General features: G+C 38.5%; 1 protein-coding gene and 2 non-coding genes across 4 annotated transcripts in view; 1 reads left to right on the forward strand and 2 right to left on the reverse strand.

Moving 5' to 3' along the window:
- The window catches only part of LOC109412593 (fibroblast growth factor receptor homolog 1), a 595,864-nt gene that overhangs the window by 444,706 nt on the left and 133,656 nt on the right, over nucleotides 1-17,502 (reverse strand). The window lies entirely within an intron of this gene.
- On the forward strand, nucleotides 12,925-12,997 carry Trnak-cuu (transfer RNA lysine (anticodon CUU)). Its single transcript has one exon. It is a non-coding gene; the product is annotated as a tRNA-Lys (tRNA).
- Nucleotides 17,386-17,456, reverse strand: Trnag-gcc (transfer RNA glycine (anticodon GCC)). The gene has a single exon. It is a non-coding gene; the product is annotated as a tRNA-Gly (tRNA).

The raw sequence follows: 17,502 nt of genomic DNA on the forward strand, positions 1-17,502 counted from the left end.
GAGTTGTGTGCGTAGCTGGTAGTGCAGCCTGGGCACTGTTGTCCTTCTGACTTCAGCTAGATTGAGGAGGTACGACCCGAGCCTCTGTTCACCAAAGAGGTGCGGCTCAAACAGCGTCTGTTCTGGCATCCAGCGGCTGAGTAAGAAACGCTGCACCACGCCCAGCTAGATCCAAGGTGGTAGCCCCATCGGCGTGGTCGTCCCAGTGTTGGTTGGAACGTTAAACAGAACTGGCACGATGGCCCTCCGGCGAGACAGGAGTGTTGGCGTAGGCCCAATAAGCCACCCGTAAAAATCCCCATTGCGAATAACATAGGAGAAAATACGACTCGATACAATCGGCAAAGACCCACGCGACGAAATAAGGACTACGATTGGAAACTTGGAACGTGGAATTGCAAGTCACTAGGTTTCGCAGGATGTGACAGGATAATTTACGACGAACTACATCCCCGCAACTTCGACATCGTGGCGTTGCAGGAACTTTGTTGGATTGGACTGAAAGCGTGGAAAAGCAGGCATCGAGCTGCTACCTTTTACCAAAGCTGTGGCACCACCAATGAACTGGGAACAGGATTTATAGTGTTGGGCAAGATGCGACAACGTATGATCGGGTGGCAGCCGATCAACGCAAGGACGTGGCTCAAGACTGCGCGCAGCAGCTAGCAGTGGCCCTACTAACGGAAGCAGCCTACCAACTCGTTCCCAATTCTTCTTCAATGTATTTAAGCAAAAGATTCCTAGCTACACCAGACCATGTATCCATCTTCCACATCCTGATCCTCCCCGTTAGGGCTGTTTCGCAGGGCCTGGTAGCAGCCCATTGATTCTCGAAGAACCCTGCCGTCGGCCACGTGTTATGACGGTAGATTACTGACGCTAAATGTATGATCAAATGAAATAAACTTTTTTGTCCCCAGAAACAACATTAAACAAGTTAACTCTTCAAACTATCACAAATAAGGCAGCTGAATTATCTAAAAACCAATCACCTATGTAGGAGAACCTGTACAAATTCAATCATGTTTCAACAAATAAGTTTAAAATCCACCAGATTTCGTTTATTAGTTTCTAAATCTATCTTTTGAAACGGAGAGATTCAAATTCAATTGGTACATAGTGCCTTAGCTCTGGTGATTATGTTTTATCGTGTCGGTGCTCGATGTTGACTCGGATGGGTTGGAGATTTTGAAGGAGCAAAACGTCGCACGTGAGGTAATGCTGCAGCAAGGAACCCGTCAGAACGTGGAGCGCAAAAACAGAAGCGGAAGAATCCGTCTTTTCTGAAAAAAAAAAACGCGACCTGTAAGAAGCAGAGTGCAAAGAAATGAACTTTTTTCAAAGGCTTAACGCACGACCCGAAATCTGCAGGGAGAAATTTGGGAGCCTCATCATGGACGGACGTGAGGTGATTGAAAGGCGGAAGCAGCACTTCGATGAGCACCTGCATGGCGTGGAGAATGTAGGCACCGGGGGATCTATAGATCGTATTCATATTAAAGGCGAACATTTAGAATGTGAGAACTTCAGATAGATCACCATCCCAAGTAACAATTATACTTTTGTGGCAATCCTGAAGTAATTTCTAAGATAGAATAATAAAACTTAGCAATAAAGCTCTTTTTTCTGCAAATCTGAGATAAAATAGGCATAAATCATCCATAAGACTAATCTGGCCCACTCTTCAGGAGATCTTCAAAGCTGCTTTTGAAGATTGCTTTGAAACTAGTTGTATTTATGTACTTGCACTGATGATTTATTATAAGAACTTCATGAAACTTTAACAAGAATAGCTTGAGGCATGTTGATCTTTTAGCTGTCTTTCTCAAAAGTGTCAACAGTGCATAATAAATGAAATCTTTTACCTAAGCATTATGCAGATGCAAAACGTTTTGTTTCATGGATGAAATGTTAATTGAACTGCAAATTAATTTTCATCAAATTGAAATGGCTAAAGCATTAAAATTGTCTGACAGATCATTGATGACAGGGAATTAAAATTTTCCGTGCCATACCCACTTCTTCGTTGATATGCCGCCCAAAACATACGAAAATAACAAAGCGCTTCAAAAATAATATCAATCATTAATATACGAAGACATAAATTTCCTATAAAAACAAAAGGCTACGCCACTTTTTCAATTCTATCTAAACATGGCTGCCGTTCCAAGCGAACAAAACTCATGCAGCCGCCATCAATTGGTATTACCTTTAATCCAAACCCCCTCAAAACAATGATGAAACCAAGTCACCTTGCATGAAAGCTATAGCCTTTGTTGAAGATCGTTTTTACTAGTTATGATCTTGAGGCAGATTTGTTCGTCTTAAATGAAACTTATTCGTTTTATTCAAGAGTAACAGCCTTTGACAATTGTTTGTTTACGTTTTCGATGCTAGAAAGTTTTCTCTGTACATTTCGCGGTGTTCGCGCGTCAAGATTTGCCAATTATATTTTGTTTCCCAGTATTTTTGCAATTAATAATAAAGTGAAACTTACTACAATTACACTATTTGGCATGAGCTTGAGCAGAGTCACAGTAAGTACCCATTTAATTTTCGATTTGCAAAGCTGTGGCCTGTGTGAGGAACTGGTTGAAGGCAGGACGACAGCAGCCAGCTACTCGCATTTTTGATTGGCCGTAAAATCATTCTTTCGTTGACATGATTACTTTTCAGCACAAGAATGGCTAAATTATCAGTGAGCAAACGTGTTTATGTGATAAAATTTGCATGAGAACGCGGTTTTTCAACCAATTTGTTACATTCATTATTTGGATTGAAAAATAGTTCGTTGTCTTATTATTATTTCGCATAGTTCTTGTTACAGAGTAATGGCTCTAGCTCAAGAATAGAAGGCTTCAAGAAGTTTTTAAAGAAGGATCAGTCAGATGAAATGCACTTGAATAAACGAAGCATAAACTTTTAATAAAATATGTAAATGTTATGTGTTGAAAATAACTTCAAATACGCCTTAAAACTTTTTATAAGATTTAATGCTCTTGTAAATTCAGTTGTTTTATGCGCGAATTTCAAAATTAACTTGAAGACAACTTAAAAACCGCAAACGAACGAAGATTGTTTTCTCTTGATAAAAACAACTACAAATGTTCCATGAATTGGTCATGCTGTGATAAAGCTTCCATAAAAATAATCAAATCTAAAAGGAATTGAAATTGTTACTTGGGCATGTGTAAAGAATGAATAGAAATTATCAAAGTTATTACTTCCTTCATCTTTGGCACCGAACCTGGCTGCTGTGCTAATGTGCGTCTACTTTCGTTTTATTACTCTTTAAATTCCACATCAGCTCCAGTGCATTATCCCCATATTGTATTCTAAATCGATGACGTCTCCCCGATTGAACCCAGGGACTGACTGGCGCGTGCCGTACATACATTTATTGTGGTATCTCTTCTGGTTTCTGTCGAATTTATTAGCAATAAATCCGAAACTGCTTTCCGCCTGTACGGAAATTGCTTTGCACTCCTCATTGTGCCCGATGCAGATGAGTAACTCGTTCCGGGCAATCTTGTAAAAATATCTTAAGTTTTGGAAAAAGCTATATAGCTTATATTGCACATTTCCCATCCCACTGGACCCCTTTCGCAGTTAGGGTCTGTGTCAATTGGCGAATGAAAATTAATTTTCACTTAAACTTGACAGTTCGATAATTATTTCCTTAGGAAAACTGCCAAGTTTAAGTGTTGAACTGTCAAATTTAAGTAAAAAATAATTTTAATTCGCCAATTGACACAGACCCTTAGTAGGGACGTGGAACCATCTCGGCAGGGCTCTTATTTTGGGCACTTTTCTGCAATGACTAAGCCAATTTTGAACCAGTTGACACATTTTTTGGATTGCGGTGAGATACGTATAGTATCTAGCCGTGTACAAAATTTCAAGTCAATTGGCTTGGAATTGACCAGGGCATACGCGCCAACTTGTGACGTAGTTGGGGGGGCAAAGCCTCTCAAAATCAAAGAATTCCGAAAAATATCGACACAGTTCATCTAGTTTAGGCATATTCATGTGAAAACTAGTGCATTAAGCTGAAAAAGTTGAATATTGTCCAATTTTGGAGAGCTTCTCCCATCCCCCCCCCCCTCTTCCCCACCAACTACGTCACAAGTTGGCGCCTATGAACCAGGGAATCCGCAAACGGCAAGGTAGGCCTACTGCTGATCTTTTGCGAGTGTGTTAGTGTGACTGTTAACACGACCTGGAGCCTGGTCAAATCCTCCTTGGAAATCGGTTTGTGTTGCCGATGGGGATGGCCCATGAAATCGTATTGTGTTGTTTGGGAGGGCCCGCTCGATGCATGTTAGGTAGGCGTAGTTTGTTCGAGCTTGACGTGCCTACACCCTCCCTGGAATTGACTGAATTATATCGAAGAGTACCCAAAATACCGGCCACTGCCCAAGTGGTTCGCTACCCTATAAGTGCGGGATCGTGAATAAAACTGCGATTTTGCATAGAACCGTTTCAATGTCTTCTGCGCACTTATTCAGCACCTAGTAATGCATAAGTGCGCAGAAGACACCGACACGATTCGATGCAAAATCTCAGCTTTATTCACAATCCCACATTTATACTAACTGTGGAAAGGGTCCTGTGGGGTGGGAAATGCGCAATAATTACAAATTGCGTATTTTTGGAAGAAATTTCAACTTTAGTCATCCAAAAAAGGTCACCGAAACGGATATCCGTCGATAGCATTTGATGCTAACTACATATTATCATGATAAATATTTATTGACTATTATTAGCTTTGAGAGGCATTTTGCCCTTTTTAATGTGGGAATCGCTTTTTAGCGTGAAAGTGCATTTCTAGATTGAGTTTAAATAAGGGCGAAAGTAACATGAGAGAGTTCTCTTCATCGACTCTCTCTTCTTCAAATTAAGGTGACAAGATGCAAGTATTGTTGAATTTTTTGGTCATAAATCGCTAGGTTGCGATGCAATCTAGCGTCTAAGTTTAAAAAAGTTCGATTGAATTTGCATGGGCCCATATAGCCGAGGCGGTAAACGCACGGGTATTCAGCATGACCATGCTGAGGGTGACGGGTTCGATTCCCGGTCGGTCCAGGATCTTTTCGTAAAGGAAATTCCCTTGACTTCCTTGGGCATAGAGTATCTTCGTGCCTGCCACACGATATACGCATGCAAAATGGTCATTGGCAGAGGAAGCTCTCAGTTAATAACTGTGGAAGTGCTCATAGAACACTAAGCTGAGAAGCAGGCTTTGTCCCAGTGAGGACGTTACGCCAAGAAGAGAGAGAGAGTGAATTTGCATCTTATCACTTTAATTTGCAGAAGAGAGAGTCGATGAAGAGAACTCTCTCATGTTACTTTCGCCCTTATTTAAACTCAATCTAGATTTATTTTATCACAGCCAATTCATTCGTTAACGGTTGAGTGTGAAAGCTTCTTCTCCGCAGATGAATTTATAGCACTACTGTTCTTCAGCACTCTAAAACATTGCAAGACATCTCTGCCTGGTGCAACTTCAAAGTTTTACATGTATGAGTCGCTCGCCGAGAAACACACACGCTAAGAAAATGTTACACTAAAATGAGTAAGATTCACACAAAACTGATCTAAACTGGAACAGCTCAAAAAATGAGTAAATTGCATTTCCAGCGATGGCGCTGGCCCAGGTGCAAAAATCCAACTGGTTTAAGCCGTATAATATTCTTCACATCAGCAAGAATATTATACAGCTTAAACTGATGAGATTTTCGCACTTGGTCCAGCGCTGGAAAAAAAATTTACTCAATTTTGAGTTGTCCCACTTTAGCTCAGTTTTGTGTGAATTTTCTGACCGTGTGCAGTGAAAAGCTGTACACCGAGAAAAAATTCTACTCAGTTGATGAGTAACGACAACTCAGTTTCATCGACCTCGAAGAGTTGGCGGAAACTGAGTACACCGAGAAAAAATTCTACTCAGTTGATGAGTAACGACAACTCAGTTTCATCGACCTCGAAGAGTTGGCGGAAACTGAGTAAGCTTGCTGGAGGGAAATGAGCACCGAGAAAAAATTCTACTCAGTTGATGAGTAACGACAACTCAGTTTCATCGACCTCGAAGAGTTGGCGGAAACTGAGTAAGCTTGCTGGAGGGAAATGAGGTACTTCTACTCAGTTCGTCACGTTTGCCATCGGCTACTCGAATCTGAGTAAAATTGGAGAAAATCGATGTTCCGAACTGTCAGATCAGGAGTTAGCCGAAAAGGCAAAACAGAAGTTTGTTCGTGGCGGACTGCAGCAGCAGCATTGAATCCGGCAAAACGACCGCATCAAAGGCTATTTTACGTGATTTGAGTGATTTATGACTTCGGTAGACAGTGATTCTTTTAGTGGCAACGAGGCATCCGATCAAATTTACTAGAATCCAATCATTTAATTACTTGCATCGTAAATTCTTCTCAGTAGCTGTACTTCGAAAATCGCATCAAAGCATCAATAATTAAGAGTTTAGAGATTTTGATCAGTGGAAACATGTTGCTGAAATAGAATCACTTGCTGCTGAAGCTGTAAATTATCAAATTTTGAAAACAGTAAATCAACAACATTATTAGAATTGCTTCAAATCTACTCAAAAACTGAGTAGAAGCAACTCACGGTCGATGTTAAATGCCGTGAGTTGACTTTACTCAGTCTTCATCGACTAGAGCAACTACTCAAAATTGAGTAACCTACACCTTACTCAGTTTTAGGGTTGTCCCACTTTTAACGAAACTGAGTCGGATCCTACTCAATTTTGAGTAGAATTTTTTCTCTGTGTAAACTAAAAATAGAATTTCCTACCAGCACCGAGAAAAAATTCTACTCAGTCGATGAGTAGTGACAACTCAGTTTCGTCGACCTAGAAGAGTTGGCGAAAACTGAGTAAGCTTGCTGGAGGGAAATGAGATGCTTCTACTCAGTTCGTCACGTTTGCCATCGGTTACTCGAATCTGAGGGGCCATCCATTAAGTACGTCACGGTCCTAGGGGGGAGGGGGGGTTTGTGAAAATCCGAATTTTAGCGTGACGTACTAAATGGATGCTCCCTGAGTAAAATTGGAGCAAATCGATGTTCCGAACTGTCAGATTCGGAGATAGTCGAAAAAGCAAAACTTGTTCGTGGCGGACTGCAGCGGCTGCATTGAATCTGGCAAAACGACCCGTTCAAAAGCTAATTTATACGTGATTTGAGTGATTTATTACTTCGGCAGACAGTGATTCTTCTAGTGGCAACGAGGTACCCGATCAAATTTACTAGAATCCAATAATTTAATGACTTACATCGTAAATTATTCTCAGTAGCTGTACTTCGAAAATCGCATCAAAGCATCAATAATTAAGAGTTTAGAGGTTTTGATCAGTGAAAACATGTTGCTGAAATAGAATCACTTGCTGCTGAAGCTGTAAATTATCAAATTTTGAAAACAGTAATTCAACAACATTATTAGAATTGCTTCAAATCTACGCAAAAATTGAGTAGAAACAACTCACGGTCGATGTTAAATTCCGTGAGTTGACTTTACTCAGTCTTCATCCACTAGAGCAACTACTGAAAATTGAGTAACCTACACCTTACTCAGTTTTAGGGTTGTCCCACTTTTAACGAAACTGAGTCGGATCCTACTCAATTTTGAGTAGAATTTTTTCTCTGTGTAAGCAAATGTTTAACATCTAAAAATAAAATCTGGAGCTCGATTTGAATAGGTCGTATGTGCTTTTGTCGATTGAAAATTCGATCAGTTGGATTCGCTTATTATAGCGAAAACCGTTGAAATTGAGCAAAGTTGATACATACAGCAGAATCCTCATAAAACAGGCTTTCTGTTCCATCATTTAAAGTTTGCAAAATATCTGCCATATTGCTACAATGACTAAAATAAACTGATCGAATTCTATATCGACAAAAGCACATACGACCTATTTAAATCGAGCTCCAGAAATGATTTTGTCATTTAGACGAATTTCGCCCCAAATCGTATTCGGAGTTGGCAGCACCCTCTCAGATTACAATGAAACTTTCTGGGTATGTACACCAAGACTAGATAAGCCACTTTGCATACTTAGTTTCTTCAAAATTTATCTGGACTGACTTTTGAAAAGGGCTAAACTTTTTTAATGGATTTTTTAAAAATGTTTTTAATCAAAAAATGACTACTCCTACAAAAAAGTGTTGTATGGGTGATTATCACAAAATAAGTCAAATTTTAAGAAAAAAATACTGAAAAAAATCCAAAATGAGCCCTACACTGAAAAAAATCATTTCTAAAAATTCAAAGTTGATTTAAAAAAAAACACCATTTTTGATTTTGATGAAATTTTGTCTCAAGACAGGTAATTATGTTCCCTACCAACCGTCCATACATCACAAGATAGGCACTTTTAAGGAAAAAAAGTTTTTCTAACAAAAACTTTTTCATGTCCAAATTATTATTTTTTCAGTGTCTTTTTTTAAAAACAAACTAAACCAGTGAAGGTTATCTAGTAATCTCAAAATGCAATGAAACTTATTGTGTCATATGCGACAATGCAATGCACCCATATTCACGCAGCAGCACTCTAGAAGTACGAAACAATAAACAATTAGAACACGCATTTCATACGTGCTGCTGTAATTTCTACCCAAACGTTTCTACCCCATGTTCTTACCCAATATTAGGTAAGGCTATTTATTAGATTCGAACTACCTAATCGAAAAAAAAACAAATCAAGAGTTGTACCTAAAGCAAATATGAACAAAACAAGAAAATGAATCGGTATCATTCAACGTGTTACTTCTCTTTGGTTATTAAAGGCAGTTCTGAAAAGTGATGGATCAATCGTATAAATCAAAATTCAACAAATTCAAGTGCAGTGCAAAAATAAACAATCCAAAGTGCAACCGTCATAATCTACGGGGCATGTCATTAAGATTGATAGATAAAATTCATTCCATGGGATATACACATGAAATCGACGAATCGATGAGTATTTGTGAGTCATGTCGTGGATTGATAAGTCACAACAGAAGCCCGAATACGAAAAAACGCCGATCGGATGGAAACGACGAAACTATGCAACCATCATTTAGTGGGCAGCAACATCATGATGTTCCAGATCCAGAACCGTCAACGAGTGGTCAACAAATCGAACATGAGCTGGGTAAGTAAGCCTTCAACGTGTTAGCTTCTTTTATATTACTCATTTTGCAGCTCGTTGCAAAACTACATTTTTCAGTATTCTTCGTATTTATCCAACCCGGCAAGCCTCGTTGGATAAATGTACTACTTGTGCGAAAAAAAATCATTTTTGCAACTCGTTGCATAAATAACTATCATTAACTTTCCACTGCATTCATTATTATATTGTTAACCTTAACTTTTATCTTACAGATATGGTACCATCTATTCCATCATTGGAGTCAATTCCGTCAACAGATCAACTACAGGGTCCCCATAATATTGAGAAGTTTAATACTATTGCTGAAACATTGAGTTTATCGCCAATCTCATCTAGAAACATGAGAAGTATGGAATATCGCATAAACAAATCATTGCAGATTACGAAAGCAGTTCGAAAAAATATCTTCGGAATAGATTCAATGGATGTTGGCAAAGTGGAGGCGTATGACGAGATAATTATGCAGTTAAAGGATAAGTTCAATCACCCTACAACTGACAGAAGCGAACAGATTAAAATACTATCTGTACTTCCTAAGTCTTGGTCAGTAAATAAAATCACAAGAGAGTTTAACGCACCAATGTATATGGCGAGGCAGGTGAAGGATCTTGTTTATGAACAGGGTATTCTTTGTACCACCGAAAAAAGAAGGGGGCATGGTATTGATGACGATACAAAACAAATAGTAAGAGAATTTTTTGATGATAATGATATCAGCAGGCCAATGCCAGGAACAAATGATTTTGTTTCTGAGGTTCGAAATGGAAAAAAACAACAAGTTCAAAAACGACTTTTGATGATGTCGCTCAAAGAGGCTTATATGATTTTTGTAGATATGTACAAAACTGTGAATATTGGTTTCACAGTATTTACACAGTTGCGACCAAAGCATTGTATTTTACTTGATTCTACTGGTATACATAATGTATGCATATGTACTATTCATGAAAATGTAAATTTAATGTTCAACAGTATAAGAATTGTGTCACAAGATGAAATAATACAAAAAATGCTTTGCGATATTTCCACCAGAACAGATAATTGCTTTTTCCGTGCTTGTGAAAAGTGTGCTTGTAATGAACACATTGAAGAGGAACTTACATTGATATTAGAATCAAAAGACAAAGAAGAGATTATATTTCAGCAGTGGTTGAATACTGATCGCTGTAATTTAGAAACGATTATTAAACCTGTTGATGAATTTGTTCCGTATCTTGTTGATAAAATTGACAAACTTATAACACACGACTTTATTCATAAACAACAATCATCATTTCTCAGATATAAAAAAGATACATTAAAGGATGATGAAATTCTTGCGATTTGTGATTACTCTGAAAACTATTCATTCATAATTCAAAACGCTGCTCAAGGATATCATTGGAACAACTCGCAAGCAACAATACACCCATTTGAAATTTACTATATGAAAGATAATAAACTTGTAAATGTTAGCTTCATTATCATATCGGAAGTAATGGCTCACGATACAGTTGCAGTCCTGTTGTTCATCTCAAAAATGATAGATTTTATGAAACAATTAACGAACTTTTCTAAAATTTATTTTATGTCTGATGGGGCAGCATCACAATACAAAAATAAGAAGAACTTTGCTAGTCTATGTAGATTCCAGTCAAAGCATGCATTAAGAGCAGAATGGCATTTTTTTGCAACGTCCCACGGTAAAGGTCCATGTGATGCTATTGGTGGCACTCTCAAGCGAATGGCAAAGAGAGCAAGTCTTGCTCGAGATTATGGAAATACTATAACAACTCCACGAGAGTTATATAACTGGGCAGTTGTACAGACAGATAAAAATATAACTAAATTAAATTTCTGTTACGTATCCACTGAACAGTACATTAAAATGTCAGAAGATCTCGAAGAAATATATAATAACGCCAAAACAATACCAGGCACTCAGAAATTCCATAGTTTTTTGCCTATTCCTGGCGACAAAGTAAAGGCAAACAGGTATTCTAATTCAGAAGATGAACCAAAAATATTTAGTATGATCGGAAAAAATAGAAAAGAACATGTTTGAAATTGGCTCTAAGACACATATATATATATATTTGAAAAATTCATAATTATAAATAATTGTATATTTAAAAGTGCACTTCAATACATATTGCGATCAAACATTACATTTCCTAAGAAAATACATTTGTAATATTTTGAAGTTTTTTATGTATAGGAAAACCCTTCCAAATGATTGAATAAATAACACAAAATCTCCTAGAAAATTGAGTTTCATTGGATTCTGGGATTGTTATGGCCTTCACTGGTTTTATTGTTGATAACAAAATACACTGAAAAAAAAATCATTCGAACAAGAAAAAGTTTTTGTTAGAAAAACTTTTTTTCCTTAAAAGTGCCTATCTTGTGATGTATGGACGGTTGGTAGGGAACATAATTACCTGTCTTGAGACAAAATTTCATCAAAATCAAAAATGGTGTTTTTTTTTAAATCAACTTTGAATTTTTAGAAATGATTTTTTTCAGTGTAGGGCTCATTTTGGGTTTTTTTCAGTATTTTTTTCTTAAAATTTGACTTATTTTGTGATAATCACCCATACAACACTTTTTTGTAGGAGTAGTCATTTTTTGATTAAAAACATTTTTAAAAAATCCATAAAAAAAGTTTAGCCCTTTTCAAAAGTCAGTCGAGAAAAAAAATTAGAAAAATGAGTATGCAAAGTGGCTTATCTGGGCAAGGTCTACACACCAAGAAAGTTTCGTTGTAATCTGAGAGGGTGCTGCCAACATTTGTTCGAGTTGGCGCGAAATCCGTCTTTATCTTTGGTCATTTTTGATAGATTCAAGTGTTCTGTCTGCAAGATTAGAACGGTTTAAGAACGGTTTAAGAAAGGAATAAGAGAAGTTTCCATCAGAAAAACTGCATATATAATTCATTTTTATAGAAATACTAGCTGTCCCGGCAAACGTCGTACTGCCTGCCTACTGTGTTTTTTGATATACAGCTCTATAGGGGCGTCCCCGGCGAAGTAATATGTATGGGAGCCCCCCGTTCAAGAGACCGAAGAGATCTCACACCAAGCTAAGAACCTTCCCCGGCCTCCAAAATACCCACATACAAAATTTCACACCGATCGGTTCAGTAGGTAGTTTCCGAATGCATGCGGTCAGACAGACAGACGGACAGAAATTCATTTATATATATATATATATATATATATAGATTACTACTATTCTATATAACACATTTCACACAAATCATTAGAAAACCGAATTTAATTAATTTAGGCTTAATGAAATCAATGTGATTTTGTATACCGCATTTAGTTCACCACTGGACTGCGAACTGCGACGTCATAAGTGCGAAAACGTAAATAAAAGTGCGCGATTGCATCAAATCCGGTTGATGTCTTCGGCGCACTATTTCTTCAATTTATGGTGAACAAGTGCTCTGAAGACACCGAGTTGATTTGATGCAATCGCGCACTTTTATTAGCGTTTTCGCACTCGTGAAAACTAGTGCGATAGTCCAGTGGTGAACTAAATGCGCTATATTAATACGTACATTGGAACCGCACTTTTTTTTTCAATTTGAACGATTTCTGATCAGGAAATAATAAGTTGTAGATTTTTAGAGTGAGAATCTACCTGAGAGCTTTTCATTCATCGCATCAAAGCTCCAATGAACTTTCCCAACTCGACTAGTTCACTTTCTTCACATCCCGTAACACTTGATGTTGAAGTCGTAGAACAAAAATGCCTTTGAGCACCCTAAGTTGCATATGCCCGGCTAGCTCAGTCGGTAGAGCATGAGACTCTTAATCTCAGGGTCGTGGGTTCGAGCCCCACGTTGGGCGTGATTCTTTTTGATCACATGTTATTTTACTGAAAGCATGAGTGAAATACTAGTGAGAGTGAGACACATACAATGTATGTATGTCACAGAAACCACTTTTTTCAATCACTTTCATTGCGTCAAGGTCAGGAATTCCCTTTTGAAGTTGTTATTGTTATGAGCTTTATTAGGGAGATTTTCAGCCCTAGGCTGGTTCACGCTATGTCTGAACCAGCAGATTATAAAACATGCATGTACATCGGGTTTCTTTCCATAAAACATCAGTATTCAAGCTATATTTTCATTTGCAGAAGGTTTCAAAATATTCTATCGGGAAAATTTTTATTTTTCCATCTTTTTGACCGTTTTTCATACAAATTTGCTTGAAATCCTCATTTTCGGTCAATTTCTCTCCCATACAAAATGTATGGAAAAATTTTCACCGATGGAATATTTTAAAACTTTTTGCAAATGAAAATATAGCTTGAATACTGATGTTTTATGAAAAGAAACCCGATGTACATTCAATTTTTATAATCTGCTGGTTCAGACATAGCGTGTGGTTCAACTCCACCCTTTTGAAGTTATTCTAAAGCCGTTAGTACACAGGGTCAAATATTTGTTCAAAAAGAAACTAATCAATGCTCAAACATCTTGTTTGACTAAAGTTCCTCCAGGAATTCCTGCATGCTACAAGACCTCATTATTTCACAAGTACATGAAGGAATTTCACCGAAAGTTCCGCTGAGAATTATCAGCTATTTTTTTAAGAAAGTCCGCTATTGAATGAAGATTGAACTCCTTCCTGGATACATCCAGGAGTTCTTACGGTTTTTCCTTCTGAAGGAGTTCTTTCAGGGATTCTGTCAGAAGGAGTTTCTTCTCGGATTCCTCCAAAAGGAGCTCTTCAAACATCTTCAAACATTCCTCCAATAGTACTTCAAAGATTTATTTAAAAGCAGTTCTTTCAGAGATTTCTCCAGGAGGTGTTTTTTCTAGGATTCATCCAGGAGGAGTTCTTCAGGTATTCCTCTACGCAGTGACGTATCCCAGGAGGGGGGGGGGTGGATTTAGCCCCCCTCCCCCTCCTGAGCCAAGATTTGTAGAACAAATTTTCAGTATAAAACGCTTCGTGATGAATAGTTTTTTCGGCTGCGCTACTATGGGTGCTATTACACTCTTTGCCCAGACGCCAAATATTTGACCACTTTTGACAGATAAATTTTGGCAGGTTGTTTGGCTCTGTTTGTCCCTATTCGTTTTTCGAGAGTGACAAATATTTTTGTTTGCCATGTACACCTTGGTCAAAATTTAACTGTCAAAAATGGTCAAATATTTGGCATTCGTCAAAGAGTGTCATACTAGCTTATCTTCGAACTACGGTTCAAATTGAATGTATATGACTTCTTTGTTCCTTGCTGATGTTTACGATAGAGTGTCAAACAAAAAAGGTACCATTGATTGTTGAAAACCCTTCCCAGAGCATATTCTTCATTACATCAACAAAGCTACCCATGAAAATGTTTGACACTTCTCAGGTCATTCTGACAGACCACAACATGCAAGAAAAAGACGGATCATATATTCTACTTTATCGTTCTTTTTACCGTCCATTTCATGTTCATGTTACATCTGTCAAAATGACCTGACAGTTGTCATTTTAGGTTAGGTTCGTTGGGGTAATAAAGAATTTCGGGCTACAGGAATTCTTCAAACTTCCAGGAGTTTTTTAAGGGATTCCTTCTGGAGGAGTTCCATCATGGCTTACATCAAGATGATGCTCTTTCAGGGATTTGTCCAGCAAAAGTTTCTCCCAGGATTCATGCAGGAGAAGTTCTTCAGGGATTCCTTTCTGGAGTTCTTTGGAGATTCTTCTAGAAGGAGTTCTTCCATGGATTCCACCAGGAGGAGTTTCATCATGCATGGCTTACTCCAGGAGAAGTTCTCAGAGATTTCACCGCAGGAGGAATTCAACAGATGTCGTTTTAGAATGAGTTCATTCCGGGATTCCTCCAGGGAAAGTTCCATCATGGCTTACTAGCAGAAGGTGCTCTTTCAGTGATTCCTCCAGGTGAAGTTTGTTCTAGGATTCATCCAGGAGTACTTCTTTAGAGATTGTTCTTGAAGGAGTTCTTTCAAAGATTCTTCTAGAAGGAGTTCTTTCAGGAATTCCTCACGAGGAGTTCCTTCATGGCTTACTCCATGAAGAATTCTTTCAGGGATTCCACCAGCAGGAGTTTCTCCCAGAATTCCTTCAGGAGGAGTTCCTTCGTGACTTTCTGCAGAAGAAGTTCCTTCCTGGCTTCCTTCATTAGGAGCTCTTCCAGGGATTCATCCGGGAGGAGTTTGTACATGACTTGCTCCAGGAGGAGTTCTTTTAGATCAGGGATTCCCCCAGGAAGAGTATCTTCTAGGATGCATCCAGGAGAAGTTCTACAAAGATTCTTCTGTAAGGAGATGTTTCACGGAATTTTCCAGATGGCGTTCCTTCATTACTTATTCCAGGAGGAGTTCAGGGTAAGTCCACGAGGCGGTTCTTCATGGATTCATCCAGGAGAAGCACTCCCAAGATACTTATAGGGGGAGCATCCCCGCATTCCTTGAGGAGCAGTTTCCAAAAGGATTTTTTGAGATTCTTCCAGGAGTTCTTTCAGGGATTTCTCTAGGATTCATTCTTCTTCTAGTATTTCTCCAAAAGAAGTTCTTTTATGCATCCCTTTAGGAGGAGTTCTTTATGGTGAAACAGCTTAAAGTACAATTTCAATTTTGCATACAAACTTTAGAGGCATCTCTGACGAAAGACGCATCAAACCACGCTGCATTTGATTATCCTGGCTTTGCTCACTTGCCAAAAGAGGCAGAGAATCCAAATCTGGCACATTTGTTCACGTTTTTTTTAAGTTCAGTGCTCTTGTGAAAACGTGAGTAGGAATTCAAGTCGGCCATTGTTGCAGCCATATTAGCATTCTCTGATGTTTCTCCTTAAGGGATGCCTCCAGGAAGAGCTCCGTTAGAAATTTCATGCAGGAGAATTTCCTTTGAGGATTCCTTCAGATAGAGTTCTCACTGTAAGTATTCCTAGGAAGATTTTTTGCAGATATTCATTCTTCAACGCATTGTAGGCGGTGCGTCTGTTACCACTAAGAACTGCCCAAGGACTGGTAGTTCAAACTAGAAAGAAGAAGAGATGTCTCTATAGGAGGAAATCCATCAGGGAAGTAGATACTCCAAGAGTTCTTCCAGAAATTCCTTCAGAATTTCCTCCTAGAGCTTTGCCAAAAGTTTCCACAAGAATTCCTCCTTGAAAGTCTCCAGAAGCTCCTCAGGAAATTCTTCATTACACCAACGAACCTAACCTCAAATGACAAATGTAACATGAGCATGAAAAGGACGACAACAAGATCGATAAAGTAGACTATACATATGATCCGTCTTTTTCGTGCATGTGTGTGGGCTGTCAAAATGACCTGAGAATTGTCAAACATTTTCATGGCTTGCTTTGTTGGTGTAATGAAGAATTGCTTCAAGAGTTCCTGAACTAGTTCCTATAGAAATTCCTCTGTTTTCAGTTCCTGAAGAAAATCCTGGAGGATCTCTTGGAAGAACTTATGAAGAAACTTCCGGAGGCATTATTGCAGGAAATCTTTGATGAACTGCTGAAGAAACTTCTCCAGAAGCTCCTGGAGATACTGATGAATAGACTCCTGGAAAATGTTCTGCAGACGTTCTTCATTACACCAACAAAGCTGGCCATGAAAATGTTTGACATTTCTCAGGTCATTTTGACAGACCACACACATGCACGAAAAAGGCGGATCATATATTCTACTTTATCGATCTTGTTGCCGTCCTTTTCATGCTCACGTTACATCTGTCAAAATGACCCGAGAATTGTCAAACATGTTCATGGCTGGCTTTGTTGGTGTAACGAAGAATTGCTGAGGATACTCTTAGAACTCCTGGACAAAATGTACATTTTTTTGGTGAGGCAATGTTTACCGAGGCTTATGAGTTGGTCTAAAACATAGGTAAATTGCAATCTTCCATTCTTCATTACACGGTTTAACAATTTGCAGGTTATTCTGACAGATCTGTATAAGTAACACTGAGACGGCCAAGATTTAGGTCCTTTTTCAGGTTGTGTGGTCTATCAAAATGACCTGGGAAGTGTCAAACATTTTTATGGCTAGCTTTGTTGGTAAATGAAGAATTGCAACAAGATCAACCACACACATGCACGAAAAAGACGGATAACATATTCTACTTTATCGATCTTGTTGCCGACCTTTTCATGCTCATGTTACATTTGTCAAAGTGACCTGATATTTGTCAGTCATTTTGAGGTTAGGTTCGTTGGTGTAATGAAGAATTCCACATCAGTAGACAGATGGCGGCAACAAAAATTATAGTTGCATCGGCCGGGAATCGAACCCGGGCCGCCCGCGTGGCAGGCGAGCATTCTACCACTGAACCACCGATGCATGTTACTTTTGGTTAAAACATCATAAAATATGGATATGTGTAGCC

The sequence above is a fragment of the Aedes albopictus genome, chromosome 1 (assembly GCF_035046485.1).
Source record: "Aedes albopictus strain Foshan chromosome 1, AalbF5, whole genome shotgun sequence".
Classification (NCBI taxonomy): Eukaryota; Metazoa; Arthropoda; class Insecta; order Diptera; family Culicidae; genus Aedes; species Aedes albopictus.